Source organism: Rosa rugosa, chromosome 6, assembly GCF_958449725.1.
Source record: "Rosa rugosa chromosome 6, drRosRugo1.1, whole genome shotgun sequence".
NCBI lineage: Eukaryota > Viridiplantae > Streptophyta > Magnoliopsida > Rosales > Rosaceae > Rosa > Rosa rugosa.
In genome coordinates this window covers 3,481,029-3,496,441 of record NC_084825.1, presented here as the reverse complement: position 1 = coordinate 3,496,441, position 15,413 = coordinate 3,481,029, and the positions used below count along the sequence as shown (strand labels likewise).

At 36.4% G+C, this 15,413-nt stretch overlaps 2 long non-coding RNA genes across 5 annotated transcripts; one reads left to right on the top strand and one right to left on the bottom strand.

Moving 5' to 3' along the window:
- Nucleotides 1-4,680: 4,680 nt before the first annotated feature.
- LOC133714327 (uncharacterized) lies at nt 4,681-6,524 on the bottom strand. Its single transcript, XR_009848595.1, has 3 exons — nt 6,027-6,524; nt 5,880-5,955; nt 4,681-5,709 (listed from the first exon to the last, which is right to left on the bottom strand). It is a non-coding gene; the product is annotated as an uncharacterized LOC133714327 (long non-coding RNA).
- Nucleotides 6,525-9,569: 3,045 nt separating this feature from the next.
- Nucleotides 9,570-14,572, top strand: LOC133717047 (uncharacterized). Of its 4 annotated transcripts, none has more exons than XR_009849375.1 (7): nt 9,570-9,981; nt 10,347-10,400; nt 10,986-11,066; nt 11,526-11,618; nt 11,964-12,061; nt 13,209-13,952; nt 14,410-14,572. It is a non-coding gene; the product is annotated as an uncharacterized LOC133717047 (long non-coding RNA). The 4 variants fall into 4 exon arrangements; XR_009849376.1 differs by having other exon boundaries at nt 10,932-11,066; nt 13,218-13,952; nt 14,410-14,571; XR_009849373.1 differs by having other exon boundaries at nt 10,932-11,066; nt 14,410-14,570.
- The last annotated feature ends 841 nt before the right edge of the window (nt 14,573-15,413 follow it).

Genomic DNA, 15,413 nt, shown 5'->3' with positions numbered 1-15,413 from the left:
AGGTAATGCTCTTCTCTCTCCATTTATCTGTGTATGAGTGTGAAAAGAGATTTAACATTCTTCTTTCATGCTTATACATGTGCTCTACAAATGCTTATATTCTGAGTCTCTACCTCAAGTTCTAACCATTTATGGCCTCTGGTTACTACTTACACTAACACTGAAGCCATTTGTATACAAAATTTAATGTGCCAAAGTTTGCTAACTCTTTATTTAGTTAGTAAGAAGTCAGAATAAAGAAACTGGTCGAAGATTTTTACAACTATTTAGTAGGCTGTAATCTGTATAACATTTTCTTTGTTTATTGAAGATAGCTCTAAGTAACTTCTGTTAGATATTAACAAGAAACAAAATAAAATTGGATAGGCTGCCCAGAATTGAATATCAAGTTAAATTACATTTGTTGAAATTGTTTACAGATAATAGTAACAATGCTCACAGCAAGAATTCAAGATATCCAACCCTCAGAAAACCACCTCCAAATCAAAGTGCAGGTATGCAGACTGTGCCCATCTCCCTCAATTCCACTTCATTGTTTCTATTTGATCGACTACAGCCAGATGGCTGGCCGTGTAGAAAACAATGAGATCCTTTCATATAAACTATCTTTTCTTCCATTTAGATTTTTTATGCTCCTAATGTTTTGGTGCATCCCTATATTAAACAGATACATTACCTATACTAACCGCAAGCATTACCCCTGGAACTGTGTTGATCATTCGGGCTGGAAGGTTCAAGGGCAAGGGGGTCTTTGTGAGGAAGCTCTCTTCTAGCTTGCTTTTGGTAATTGTTAAGTTTTGTTTTTCTTAAGCTGAACCATATCGACAATATACCCGCAGCATCGTTTGGGCTGCAATATATAGTATCAGACTATTTTCCTGTGGTCTGCAGGAAAATCCAGGACTTGATTCTATCTTGGTGCCAAGCCAACAGGTTCCCTTTCAAAAAAAAAAGAAGAAGCTTTCAGTTTGTGAGTTTGAAGTGGCATTCAAAGTGCTGCATGAAAAGGTATAACCTTGTGATTCATCATTACATTTTTGCTATCCTTGTCCAGATAGGAATTATGTACTACATATGTAATCCAACTCTTCCTTATCCTTTTGCAGCAAATTAAGAGAAAATGTGTGCTACGAAGCAGTATTGTGGATTTTAGTCCTGTACACTTGTTGTACTCCAAAGCAACTCATAACCATCAAATCCGACTTCTTTGGATAGAAACACTGGTGATACCCGACGGATGATATGGCATAGCTGAAACAAGCTCAGATTTGTGAGGTTAAGGCCAATCTTGAATTGATTTTTCAAGGCAGTTTAAGCTCATGTTCAAGCAGGAAGATCTTTGCCTTCAGGTTGCTTCAGTTTGAATGACGTAGCCATTTTACAAACTTTTGTGTGTCAAGTAGATCATATGTAGAGGTGCTCTGAAATGCTCTTGTTCCAGGTTGGTGAAACTGATCAACAGATGGTTCTTGGAAGAACAGATGGCTAGGCTAGATCTATGTTGTGCCAAACTATTGTACAATGTAAATTCTTGATATTGAAATCAATTGCAGACTGCTATATGACTAAGTCCTGAACTCTAAATGAGTTGGCTGAACATATATATCTAGTGAACTATTGGATGAGATTAATTATTTAAGTTCATATATACTTTCTGGCATTAACTTATTGGTATCTAATACTAGTGTATGAATCGTGTGCTTGACAGGTTGAGACCTTGTATGTGAGCAATGACTTTATCGGAGATGTTCCTTTAACAAAGAAAATTCTTGCTGCATTAAATACTGGTGAGCAGGCTAAACATGGTTGTGGATGCTAATGGATTTACAGTTTATTTGTGCTAGTTTTAGGAAAGAAGAAAACTATATTAGTGGTGGCTTATCATTGATTTGGCTGGAAGTTGGATTTTTTTTTTCCCCTTCATTTCCCAGATGGAAAGATTGGTGGTAATATTTGCACTTATGCCGTGTTCTTTGCTGTTTGATTTAATGTAAGTGGGTACTTTTCTTATGAACAGGCGCTCTAGCAATCACAGTGGCAAATCCAACTGATCTTGTAAAAGTTAAGACTTCAAGCTGAGGGAAAACCACCACCAGGCGCACCAAGGTGCTATTCTGGCGCACTAAATGCGTATTCCACCATTTTGAGACAGGTTGTGCATTGATACTGGAATTTTTTTTTCCCCTTAAAAAAATTTTCAGGGAGCACCATTGAATTGTTCTTTTTCTGACTTTTTAAAATGGGTACTTTGCAAAAAAAAATCAGGAGGGAGTTGGGATCTCTGGACTGGAATTGGACCTAACATTGCACGTAATGCTATCATTAATGCTGCTGGACTAGCCAGTTATGATCAAGTGAAGCAGGTAAACTCATCACGAATGGTCATCATTCCCTTTTGAAGTGAAACTCTTATTACTCAATTTTTAATGTGTAAAATTTCTACAGACACTTTTGAAAATTCCCGGGTTTAAGGACAATGTTGTCACTCATCTTTTTGCTGGTCTGGGGGCAGGTTTCTTTGCCGTCTGCATTGGCTCACCAGTTGATGTGGTAATATATCTATAATATCTATTCATATGTGAAATCTTTCTGACTGGTCTTTAGTTAAGTAGTCCTGGTTTCTAGTGCATAGCTGTCATTGCTCTTGATAATTTGGGATAACGGCACATGTCTGTTAGCAGAAAACATCCCTCATATTTGTTAATGCTGAAGAAGGTTGCACTTAATTAATAGTTTTACCAATTGAGATCAAAACTTTTACTTCTATGTGACTTCATGTCATTCTCTTGTTCAAGCTCTGATTATTCAAAGTTGTTAACTAGTCTCTGATCTCATTGTTGCACAACAATGTTTGATCTGAACAATAAATATAACCTATGTTCTCAGAATGCACTGTACCTAGCATCAAAGGCGGGTCTGGACATTGTTGGTACCGTAACCTCTGCCTTGAAAAATGCCACACTCGACAAGCAATCGACTCAAAAGGTCATGATCAAATCAGATGACACTTCAGTCTTGTTTAAATTCGCTGATGAGAAAGCATACACAAGGGTGTACAACATTAAGGAGGAAATAGGTGCTACACCAAAGCAATCAATTGAAGAGATCAAGAAGTTTGCAGATGCAGTAAATGTCTCCAGAAATTCGGTTATTCAGTCCGCCAGTTCCTTCATCTCGGGAGAAACTCACGTCATCAAGGAATTGCAGGCTGCAAATCTTTCGGTGTACATCAATTACCTGAAAAACGAATTCATCAGTCTCATATTTGATTCTCTCTCGGACCCCATTACCGAAATAGCTACAAAATGATGGGACATTACTGAAAGCAGCTAGAGAATCTATTCGTGCTCTTCATCTTTTCTCAGGTTAAGTCAAGAATGATGGGGGATTCTTCTGCTTACAAAAATACAATCGATTGCTTTGTTAAAACTTTGAAGAATGATGTATGAACGATTCCTTCCTGTACCTTTCAGCATATTCTTCATTTCCTAATATATTTATAAAGTTCAGAAGGCGTCAAAATCAAATATTTATGTGTCCTTATGAGTGAGATGTTGATTTGAAAGCTTTTACATTATAATTGTTGATCCAAAAAGAATATGCAGGTGGTTTAGTTTCCATGTCATTAGTATATATGCCATTGTATCTATATTATGAGAGAGTAGGTTTCTACCTTCCAATAATAAGCATATTGTTATTTACGATTTGTTGTTTTGCAGGGACCTTTGGCCTTTTAGAAGGGCTTCATCCCAAATTTTGGACGGCTAGGATCTTGGAATGTGATCATGTTTCTAACCCTTGAGCAGGTACAAGTTTCGACGCCTTCCCTTTTTATCTTCTTCAGCCTTTTGAGCGTCTGGTCTGTGCGGTGGTTTTCTGTTTTCACATCAGTAGCAGTCCGAACTGCAGCTTAGAAATATGTGATGGGAATCAGAACATCTATATAAATAATTAGCCACTTCTGATGAATCTTTATTGAAACTTATCTGTGAAACTGTTTTTTTTTTTTTGCTTCTTTCTAGAAACCTGGACAGTTTTCCTTCTGTAGATTGCTTTCTTGCCTCTCAAATTAACCTGAATTGCTTTTCTCATCTCTTATTCTTCTGGCAGGCTAAGAAGTTAGTGAAAAGTATAGAGTCAAATTGAGAAGTACGTGAAGCCAAGAGAGTGGATTTAGATTGCAGGGGTAGCATCTAGAGCAAACAATAGTTGTTTTAGAGAATAAGAAGGCCCTCGACAAACCTTTTTCTCCCGCACTTTTGCTAGCTGAGAAGAATCATCTGAAGGAAAACTGCTTATTGGAAACTCAGAGGTTTAGAAATAATTAGCATTCGTTTTCTGGATTACATATCTTTCCTTTGTCATCATATTGATGAATTGTGATTATAAAATTTGTATATCAAGGCTCTAAATGCTTTGTTTGCAAAGCCAAATGCCATCTCTTTGTCATCACCAATGAACTTATTTAGGATGGCATGCAGACCTATCCTTATTGGATTTTTCTTTTCCAGTACAGGATTCGTTAATTTCAGAAAACTACGGTAAAACATGAATGATGATGCATATTCATAGAACAATAAGATAATGGTTCTTCAATATCTGAATAACTTTCATGAGTGGATCTTGAATCTAACTTATAGAAAGAAGAAATTTGGTACATTCATGGTGTATGAATGTATGAATGTTCCATGTGCGTCTGGTTCCTTAAGGTGCTTAGATAGTTGCCACCTAAGTTTCTCTGTGAAAAAAGACTAGTCTGTTTATTCATCTTCTCCATTTCATTACATCACTTGCTATCTCTCTGTTTTCTAGATCAAAAGGTTTAAAATCTCTGGCTCTATTCTGCAGTACATAACAAAGACCTTTGCTACAAAATCATCTACCAAAGACGTCCTCTACTCAATAACTTTGTCACATGGCCTAGTCCCACTTCTTCCAAACAAAGACTTCCAAGTTCTGCCAACTGCCAAGCAAAGTCAACCTTGGTGTACAAGCCCTTAGCAACCGGAGCATCTATTGGCCAAAAAACAGCTAGAGATGTCCACAACCACTGTTAAGACATATATCAAGAGTGCATCTCTTATCCGAAAGCAGCTAGAGAATCTTGCATAACTTCAGAGAGGAAAAATGGGGAAGAAAAATGATATCCACTTTAAATAAATAAGGACTTCATTCTGTCGGCGAAAGAAAACCAGAAAATAATGCCAGTAAGGATGTAATGTAGGTTGTAAATACCATGCAAGTGCCATGGAAACATATTCATTGATTTTGAGTCCATATCCTACATGATCTAATCATAATAATTGTCTCACTTTGTGCCTCTTCCTATGACACAGAGCAAGATTTAGTGTACTTGATATTATAGTCTAGAAATTATATGCTACTAGACAACTTTTATGAGTTCTCATTGCAAGTATTTCAATCAGAAGTTCTCCATTTAGAGGTCGCCGGATAGCAATGTCAAATGTCAATGGAGAACAATATATTCTGTTAGCATCTGTTAATCGCTGTGAAGGTCTGAGAAACATTTGCCAATTATAATTGCAGGGAAGGGAATTAAGATTACCTTCAAAGCAAACATTCCAAACAAAGAAGATCCCTTCAAAGAACGATCAGCGCTGGAAGGCACATCGTTAGGCACATTATTGATAAATAATCCATATAATCCCATAGCAAATATTAACATGACAGTTCCAGCAAGATAAATATCTGCATCAAAGAGGTAAAGGTTGCAGACAATGAGTTTTACCATGTCAGGAAAGAATGAAGTGGGCAATTTAGTATATTACATAATAATTCTATATTACGTACTAAAAGAAAGTGGATAATGGCTAAGCATATTGGAGATACAATATACAAAGAAAATTCTGAAAGTTTACCAATTGATTCAACTAGTCGCAGAACCATTTGTCCAGTGTGATGCCCTTTGACACAACTACCCCATTAAACACAACCCTGCAAAGTTGAATGTAATATGAGTATGAACAAGAGCAGAAACTATAGTTAATAGTGTAATCATATCTTACATTGATATGTTCAGAGTTGAAGACCTCAAGGCATTTATTTTTTCTCCTCAAGTAAGAATACAGAACATATGGAAAGAGAAATTACATTGAGAAAGCACAATAGTGAACCAGCCAATGAACCTCCAACAGCCAGTAGAGCCAAAAATCCGAAGTCAAATGTTGTCTGCTCAACAATAGACATGTAAGAAATGCTCAGAACAGATTGTTGTATGTTAAGAAACAAACATCCAACCACAAAAGGAATGAAATCCTAATTGTATTTGACATCGATACGTACTAAACAGGAAAACGAAAAGGAAAAATAATCCAAAATCTGCTTCTGAACTGTTTGAAACAGAATATTTTCTGATAGCATTATCTTTATATGCAGCTAAAGTAGGCAAAAAGTAGCTGTTAGATCATGTGCATCTTCTCTAAATCTTTATCTAATGTATTTCAGAGTTTCATGTCTTCTTTCATTGCATAATGAATCTTGGTCACTGTTGTGAAACCTAAACAGCTTTCTAAAACCAGGGGAATCTGAAGTACGTTGATCCGGTGATTTCTACAGAGGAACTGACTCGACCCCGCTGAGGTTTCTCAATGAAATCCTGTAGATCGAGTTGATTCACTATCACTATTTCTTATTCTTCTTAATTCTCAGCAGCAGAGTCTTATCTATCAAACAGATCATCCGCATATAGTTCCGAAACTTAAATGACTAATCCCAAGACATCCACTACAAATAACTGAACACAAGTACTAGCTTCCACAAGACTCATAGAGGTATCTCTACCAGCATAGACAATAGTAACTAGGATCACCCTATCATTCTATCAAACAACTATTGGCTCCTTACCCTTTGATGGGTCGGAACCATGTGTCAAGTGGAAGGAAGAAAATTGGTGGATGCTTGAGAAGTGGTGCAAGCACCTTGGTGGAAGGTTTTAATCTTGACACATGTCAACTTTTGATTGGCCATCTTTCCCTATTCTAGATGGGTAAATTCCTCCTATGGTACCTGAGGTATTGCTACTTGGACAGTTTGATACCTGATGTATTAAAGGGGACAGTTTGGTACTTGAAGTTAGACTCCGTTTGACACTTTGGTACTTCTGTTAATTTTTCTGTTAAATGTAAGGATAAAATTGACATTTAGAATATATGTATAAAAACATAACAAAAAAACATGAGTTTGTTGGTGTTTGGCTCCAATTTTGCTGCAGCTGGTCAACAGTCTCTTTTCTGCGCGGGAGTGCCAGCACCGTTCGGGTGCGGTCGTCGGGGGTGTCCCTTGACCTGACTTCTATCAAGCGATTGTAGACGAGGAGAGCACCAACCTCGTCGCGGGATTCTTTATGCCTTGTGGTAAGGACTTTGCTGTAGTTTCTTCTTGTTCACACAATCGATACTCAATATTGTAGATTGAGCAGAGCGACATCACCGAGAAGTGTTGAGATCTTGCTAAAGCGTGACTTTAGCTTGGCTGGGTTGCTAGGGCGTTACCCTTGCTTGGCTGGTTCTGTAACCGTTGTGGTCGCGGCACTACCGTCGGCTCCCGAGGAGACTAGGACCGAAGCACGTTGACAGAGGGTTTGGTGGCACTGAAAGTCGGCTTCCGAGAAGACTAGGACTAGGAGTGTGATCACCGATAAGAGAAAGAGAAGGAGAGGAGTTGCTCTTAAAGAGGTTTGCTCTAGAGAGAACTTAGATCATCTTAGAGATGTTTTGATGTATGAATTGGTCTTGGTCGTGGTACTACAATCGACTCCCGAGGAGACTAGGATCGAAGTACGTTGACAGAGGGTTTGGTGGCACTGAAAGTCGGCTTCTGAGAAGACTAGGACTAGGAGTGTGATCACCGGTAAGAGAAAGAGAAGGAGAGGAGTTGCTCTTAGAGAGGTTTGCTCTAGAGAGAACTTAGATCATCTTAGAGATGTTTGTATTTGTGTTGTTTGAATTGGTCTTGGTCGTGGTACTACAATCGGCTCCCGAGGAGACTAGGACCGAAGTACGTTGACAGAGGGTTTGGTGGCACTGAAAGTCGGCTTCTGAGAAGACTAGGACTAGGAGTGTGATCACCGGTAAGAGAAAGAGAAGGAGAGGAGTTGCTCTTAGAGAGGTTTGCTCTAGAGAGAACTTAGATCATCTTAGAGATGTTTTGATTTGTGTTGTTGTTGTTTGAATTGGTATCTTGTTCTATGTTGTAGCCTCTATTTATAGGCTACCAAGCAACACTATTTGGCCTTAAAAACAAATCATAATGGGTTTGGTTTGAGCACTTAAACACTTAATGGAATGTTAGGTTTGAATACTTAAACACTTAATGGAATTTGTTAGGTTTAAGTCATTTTCTGCTCCCTTATCCTTCAATTTTTATCTCCACTAAGAACTCAGATTCAACCTTCGATTTCTTCATATGAAATGATCCACCATGAATGTAGATTGTTGTGGTAAAATTTCAGAATTTATTTCCATGTGGTTGGGCCGGAAATGCTGCTGGACCTCTTACAGGTCCAGTTTTCCAGTTTTGCTTCTGCAGAAAATTGGACTGATTATTTGAAGGCCTTCCACTCAAATCTAGCTCTGGCACTCTTCATAAGAAATGATTCTTGGGCTGTCTAGAATGGATCTGCAGAGTTTCAGCTCATTTCGAGTTCATTTGGTCAGTCTGCCACCCCTCCTTCCTTGTTTAGCTCGGTTTCTCCTAACCGAAGTAGGAAAATGTGCTATAGTTGACTTTTCATGCTTCCATAGTAGGCTTTATTTAGCCTCTAAATATATATATTTCGAACTTGTCGACAATATATAGTTTGAGCCACTGACATTGGCTCAATTTCTCCAAGACGTGCCTTGTCAAGCCAAAATGCTCATTTTGGGTCCAAACAGTTGGTTGATTTTCTTCATAATTTTATAGGTATGAATTAATGCTTATGGGTTATGTTGAAGGTGAAATATTCGAATTTTATGTTTAAGAAATATAGTAATCATATAGTGAACACCCATGAGAGTACTCCATTGAAACTAGTCTCGTACAACTAAATTTTTTTAAACATAAAATTCAATTATGTCAACTTTAACATAAACCAAAAGCATTAATTCATTTTCATTTTCTCCTAAATGACCCAAAAAATGATGAAGACCTAAAATAATACCAAATAATATCATCGCATTGTGTTTATGAAGAGGAGGAAAAATCCAAGTTTTGGAGGAAAAATCATGGATTCATAGAGAATAGTACAAAAAAATATCTGATTATTATATTTCTTTTACATAAAATTCGAATATTTCGCCTTCAACGTAACTCATAAACATTAATTCATACCTATAAAATTATGAAGAACGGCAATCAACCCACAAACTCATGTTTTTTTCTTATGTTTTTATACATATATTCTAAATGTCAATTTTATCCTTACATTTAACAGAAAAATTAACAGAAGTACCAAAGTGTCAAACATAGTCTAACTTCAGGTACCAAACTGTCCCCTTTAATACATCGGGTATCAAAATGTCCAAGTAGCAATACCTTAGGTATCATAGGAGGAATTTACCCATTCTAGATATACGAAAGACAAACTAACTGTTCACACCTGTTCATTGACGCCGGAAAGGACGGTGCTGTCCTCACTTTATTTTTTTTTGCGGCTCTGCCATTCACTCTCTCTTCCTCCCTTCATCGGCAGTGAGAGGTCGTTTCTGCCCTTGCTTTGTACACGTATTGATCAGTTTGTCCAAGTTTCCACGTGTAGTGATCAATTACCATACACCTATACCTATCGGGCTTGATGTCTTTCTATGGTAAACCGATGCATCGAATTCTCATTCTATTCACCAACAAAGGTAGCTATTTTCTTCTTGCTTTTATGAGGCTTTACCGATTCCGATCCCGGCCTCGACCTCCATCAAGGTCAACACCCCCTGTTCGCTGATATCAGGCTTATCCATCGATTGCAATCAACTCAGCAGAATCTTGGTAAAATTTAGCTTTCATAAAATCAGTTGATTTCGTTTACCATGTTATCTACCTTTATCTTTCTACCCAGATCGATCAATTTTTTCATCTCTGTAAACCATGTGTTTACAACTTCTTATTCTTTCTGATCTCAAAAACTTTGTTCCTTATGGATAGTATTTGTTTTTGTTTTTCAAGAATTGGGAAACTGAAATTTTGTTATTAATCTGACAAAATAGAGTTACAGTAGAAATCAACCGAAGAAACTTGATTTCTAATGAAACTCTGTTTTGCCTATTATTCTATTAATTTTTATGTACTACGGCTTCTACTAGATTATCTATTGTTCTCAATTTTGATCTGATATCAGTTTTTATCTTCTACAGATTCTGTTTGCTCTGCAATTTCACATCTAGGTGCTTAATTACAACAACTTCAAGGTATGCTTTTGATCGGTCACAATTTCAAATTTTTCACTACTCATCTATAGCATCTACTTTGTACTCTTAATTTCAATAATTCAATTATCTTCCAGTAAAACTAATTGTCTTCCAATGTTTTTTTACGATTTTTTTCAGATTGATGTAAGCTTTAGGCACTTAGTTTCTATGGATGTACAGTTTAGTTCATAGATTGTTTTGAGTTCTTCAAATTTATACTTTCTCAATTTTTCAGGCAAAGTTTTAGATTATAAAAGTTGACCATTATGAAAACTTGGTGACAGTTCAGTTTAGTTGAATCAATAAGAATACAGGGGGAACATCATAGATGGTTTTTTTCTATAGTGAAACTGACCTCACATAAAAAAAGGTGGTAAAAAATGACAAGTGAATTGAATTATTAAAAACTGACCTCACACTTGGTGATTTTTAACCCAATCTAATCTGTAATTTCTTTTTCTGCTTTTGATGTAAATTTGGGTCATGCTTCTTATTGAATTGGTCTAATCTGTGGGATTTGGTTAATTGCAGTGAGTGCCCACAAACATAGAGTTATCTCTACTGGTTTTCTGGTTTTCTGTTAAGGGAAAGAGATACGTTGAGTCCGCAACTCTGATCGTGACTCTTTGACAGCCCATTAGCTTTGTCTCCGTCGATAGTGCGAAGGTGAAATTTGAATTTCGGTATCATATAAATCTAGCATTTTCTGTGGAAATTCAAAATTTGTGTCGAATTGAAATCAGAGTATATGTTCGATGTCTTAAATATTTTGAATTTTATTGAGTTTGGTCAGTTTAAATAAGTCCAATTTAATTCCCTTTCTGTAACTTCATCAGGAACTTGATTCATAGACACATAATTATCGTTAAGAGTTTTGTGTAGGTTTTAGGGTTCTCTTATACTGTTCAGCTTTGGATAAATTAAGTGCATTTGAAATTTATTGTATATTTTTATTGTTAGATTAAAGGGTTTTTTAGTTATATGGTTTCTATTTTTTATTACTTGCATTTTCTTATTTTTTATTTAATTTTGATTCATTAATAAACATGTCTTGTTTTTGTGATTGTGGATGTTGGTGATTATCTTGCCCGATTCTTATTGTCATTTCTATTTGTTTTGTTGTAGTTTTCAGAACTGGAAGGGGTGCTTTATCTGCTTTCAACGTGCTGGCAACAGTGGCTCGGTTTTACTGGTAGTTGATCGTTTGGCGGTAAACAGGTCTTTTTCAGCTTTCTCTCATCTGTGTTTGGTTTCTTCTTTACTCCTTATATTATTATGTAAATGGAAGCTTAATGTTCAAAGCACCTTAAACACAACAACAGCAGTTAACAGTGCTGTTTGAGTTTCTGATATTTGGATTGTTGCCTTTTGCTTTTTTTGTGGTTAGGTTAATTAATTGTTCATTGTTCATTATTTTTTTTTTTATCAATTTATGTGACCATCTATTCTACATTTAGGCTTGAAAACAAAACGATGAAACTGAAATGTGTTATTGGTTTAATTGTATGTGTGATTATGATCTGTTTCTCTAATGCATTAAATAATTTGTTGTCTTCGTTTTAGTGATTAGTTCTGTACCTGCCTGGGATTTAAGTGGAGAAACAGAGGAGGGACTGTGTTATAGTCACTGAGCTTGCGAAGCCGCTGATTGCCTACTGCATGTAAGATTAGCCCAATTGAATTATTTTAGTTCAATTTTGTGATTGTTTACTTCTGCACAGATCAAATTTTTGGAGAAAAGATAATCTGTGTGATTGAATTCCGATGCTAACAATGAAAACTCATTAGACATGACTAAAAATGGGTGAAGGTCATATTTTCAAGCTTTCCTTGGCTTTTCAGTTCAGATATTATTGGAGTGGTGTTGTTCTGTTTTGACTGTGATCAGACATTACTATTTTGTTTTTTTTCAAAACTTCATTTGCTTTTGTGTTGTGGTTAGTTACTTTGAAGGAGATGTGTTTCTGCAGATTTATTAATGTCATATCTAACTATTAACAAATTAGATAATGGTGATTAATGAATTGAAGTCTGTTTCTACTGTTAATGTTATTAAGGGTTTCTCGCATAATGGTGACTGATGACAAAAATTGAATTCGTTCTTAGCCTCTGATTTCTTCATACATTTGGTAGTTTGACTAATTTTTATGGTTTAAGTAAGAGAGCAAGAGTAACCAATTTTTGCGAGGTGGAGGTTTTTTTTTTTTTTTTTTTTTTTGTGGCTTTTCAAGGTTAGAACTAAATTGTGCAGTCAAGTTTTAAGTGAAGCTATTCAATAAGGATTGCAGCAAACATTGCAAGAGAAGGTATAAACATTGCACAAAGTAAAACCTTATTTTTTTCTCAAATATGAGATTCTGAACTAAAGCTATTCAAGCACAGAATATATACGCACAGTAAAGCCATTAAGAAAAAAAAAAAAAAAAGGAAGCTAATAGCAGAAAATAGTGGTGCCTTTTGTATATACTAATTCATAAACTGCATAATACTAATGCATTAGTGGGATGAGTATGCTTTAAAAATATAATCAAGAGGTATTGTATTTAAGAATTGATGCATATAGTGGTCTTTTTTTTTTTTTTTTTTGGTTGAAAGTTAGAACTCAATTGTGCGGTATAATTTGAAGTGTGAAAGATTTTCAAGGTTAGAATAATTTTTTTTTTTTTTTTTTTTTTTTTTTTTTTTTTTGGGTTTTGAAGGTTAGAACTAAAGTGTGAGAGATTTTCATTTTATCAATGTTTGTTTCTAGATCAGTGATGCAGGGTTATCAATGTTTCTATAATTTGATTTTGTATATGTTCTTTTAAGTTCGCACAGTTTAAAAGGCTGGAAAAGTGTTCTTTTACTGCATCAGGCCACAGTTTGTGACGATTACCTTGGTGTAAGGGCGATTGAATCCTCTCTCTGCCTCGACAGCTCTCTTATCTCCTGTCGCCAAAGCACTCTCTCTTTCTTTGTTAACTCTGTAAGAAAAGAAATAGAAATACGTTTTAGCTCAAAGTCTCAAACTTGCTACTGCTCAGTTTAATCTTTTGAGGTATAGTTGGTAAATTTGGAACTTTTCTTTGAAATAGATGTTGTGCTTGATTTAATGTATGCAATTGGGCTTGCAAATTTTGTGCCATTGCTTTGTGTATTTCTCCTATTTCAAGTCTTTAATGAAGTCAGTGCTTGCAGATCACTGCTGGTTATGTAAATATTTGTACAATGAATGTATAAATTTGAGCAAGTAAACAAACCCGCGGCATCGCGCGGGAGGCATTATCTAGTATATAGGATTCAGCCCACAATCTCTTCCGAACCAGTTTTGGAGACTCTCACTGCTCTCTCTCTACATTTTCTCTCTCTAGCTTTCTCTCTCTAAAACTTTGGCGGATCATAACTTTTGATCCGTAACTCCGATTCAAGATCCGCGAAAGGCTACAGATTCGTCTTGATGTCCTCTTTCTATCCATAGAGGTTTGAGTTAGATCCAACGGTTATTTCTAGAAGGCTCGTTTTAGGAGGCTCGGTTTACGATCGGTGTTTTAGGAGGCGATTCGTATTGTCGAGGTGAGTGGGTTTGTGTAATATGTTTCAAATATTTTTATTTGCTACAAAAATAGTGGAAAAGCATAATTTTATCTATTTGCGAAATATCTCTCTATTTTCAAGTGAAGCATGTCTATTTGCGAAATATGCGGAGTTTATATATATATTATGTGTTGGATCCATTGTTTGACTAGTCATGGAACATAAGAACTTCTTGATTGGTTATGCCGAGGTAAGGATGTGTCACACGGTGGTATAAGGCTAGAGAAGGCCATTAGGGTGCCCGTGGTGATCACTAAATTGAAGGATAATCAATAAGAAGGGATGATGCGATGTGATGAATTGCTGTGCATTGATGTGTATACGATATACTACTTTCTAGTGTGTGTAAAATGACATGGCTTTACTGGCATATTACATGATCTACTCACTGAGCGCGTGGTTTTACTCACCCACCCATCTCTAATACATTTTGCAGAGAAGTACTTAGGTTTTGACGAGCCGAAGTGGGTTGGACGAGCCTAGAAGGAAGAGCTTATTTACATTTTGCTTTGTAACACTCACACCTCAGATTCGGGGTCAGGTGCTTAAAATCCACAGACACCGGGTCTGGGGCGTGACAATCATGCACATATTTGTAATACGTATATTATAAGTATGCATATCCAAAGTGATAGGATGATACCCAAATTATAGGTATCTGAATCATGCACATATTTGTAATACCCATACGATATGTATGCATATATGAATCATTGTAGAAATGTTTGGTTAATTCCACCCCAAGAGGTATTTGATGTTTGTGTTTTATTTTTTAAGATTTATGCTAACGAATATGTATATATGGATTTCAACATAACTGGCAATTTTAACCACATCGAGAAAGAAAAATATCTAAATAAAAGGAATATAAGAATTGCTGTAAAACACTCTGATGATACACACATATATTTAGAAGGACATTACTTCGCTAACCGGCCCTGGTTAGGAAGTGCTGACCACAGCCACTCACGGATCAACACGTGTCCATTTAAAAAAAAAAATAATGCTATTGAAATACCAGTTAACGTCTAACACATCCAAATCCAGAAATCCCTCTCTCTTCCAAATTGGGTTTCCTTCTGCATTCTTCAGCAAAATTCATAGGGATTTGAATCGATGGGTATTGGTTTCGAATATGAGTACTGGATTTCTTTAGTACCCATAGGAATTCGACGATGGGTACTAGATTTCAATTACTTTTGTTCGATTTATGGTACGATTCTACTCTAAACCCACGAAGATGGAACAAGAAGCAGCGGCTCACTGATTCAGGTGGCGCGTTCAGAAGGGTCGAATCCGAACAGCTCAGACGGGTCAGACCCAACTTACTCGGATGTCGTGAGGTCGTGATCCGCGTCAAGAAGCTTCTTTTCCGGCGAATGCTGCTTGGGATCAAATACGGGCCCTTTTTCTTGTTCATCTTGGGGTTTTGGTTGTTTT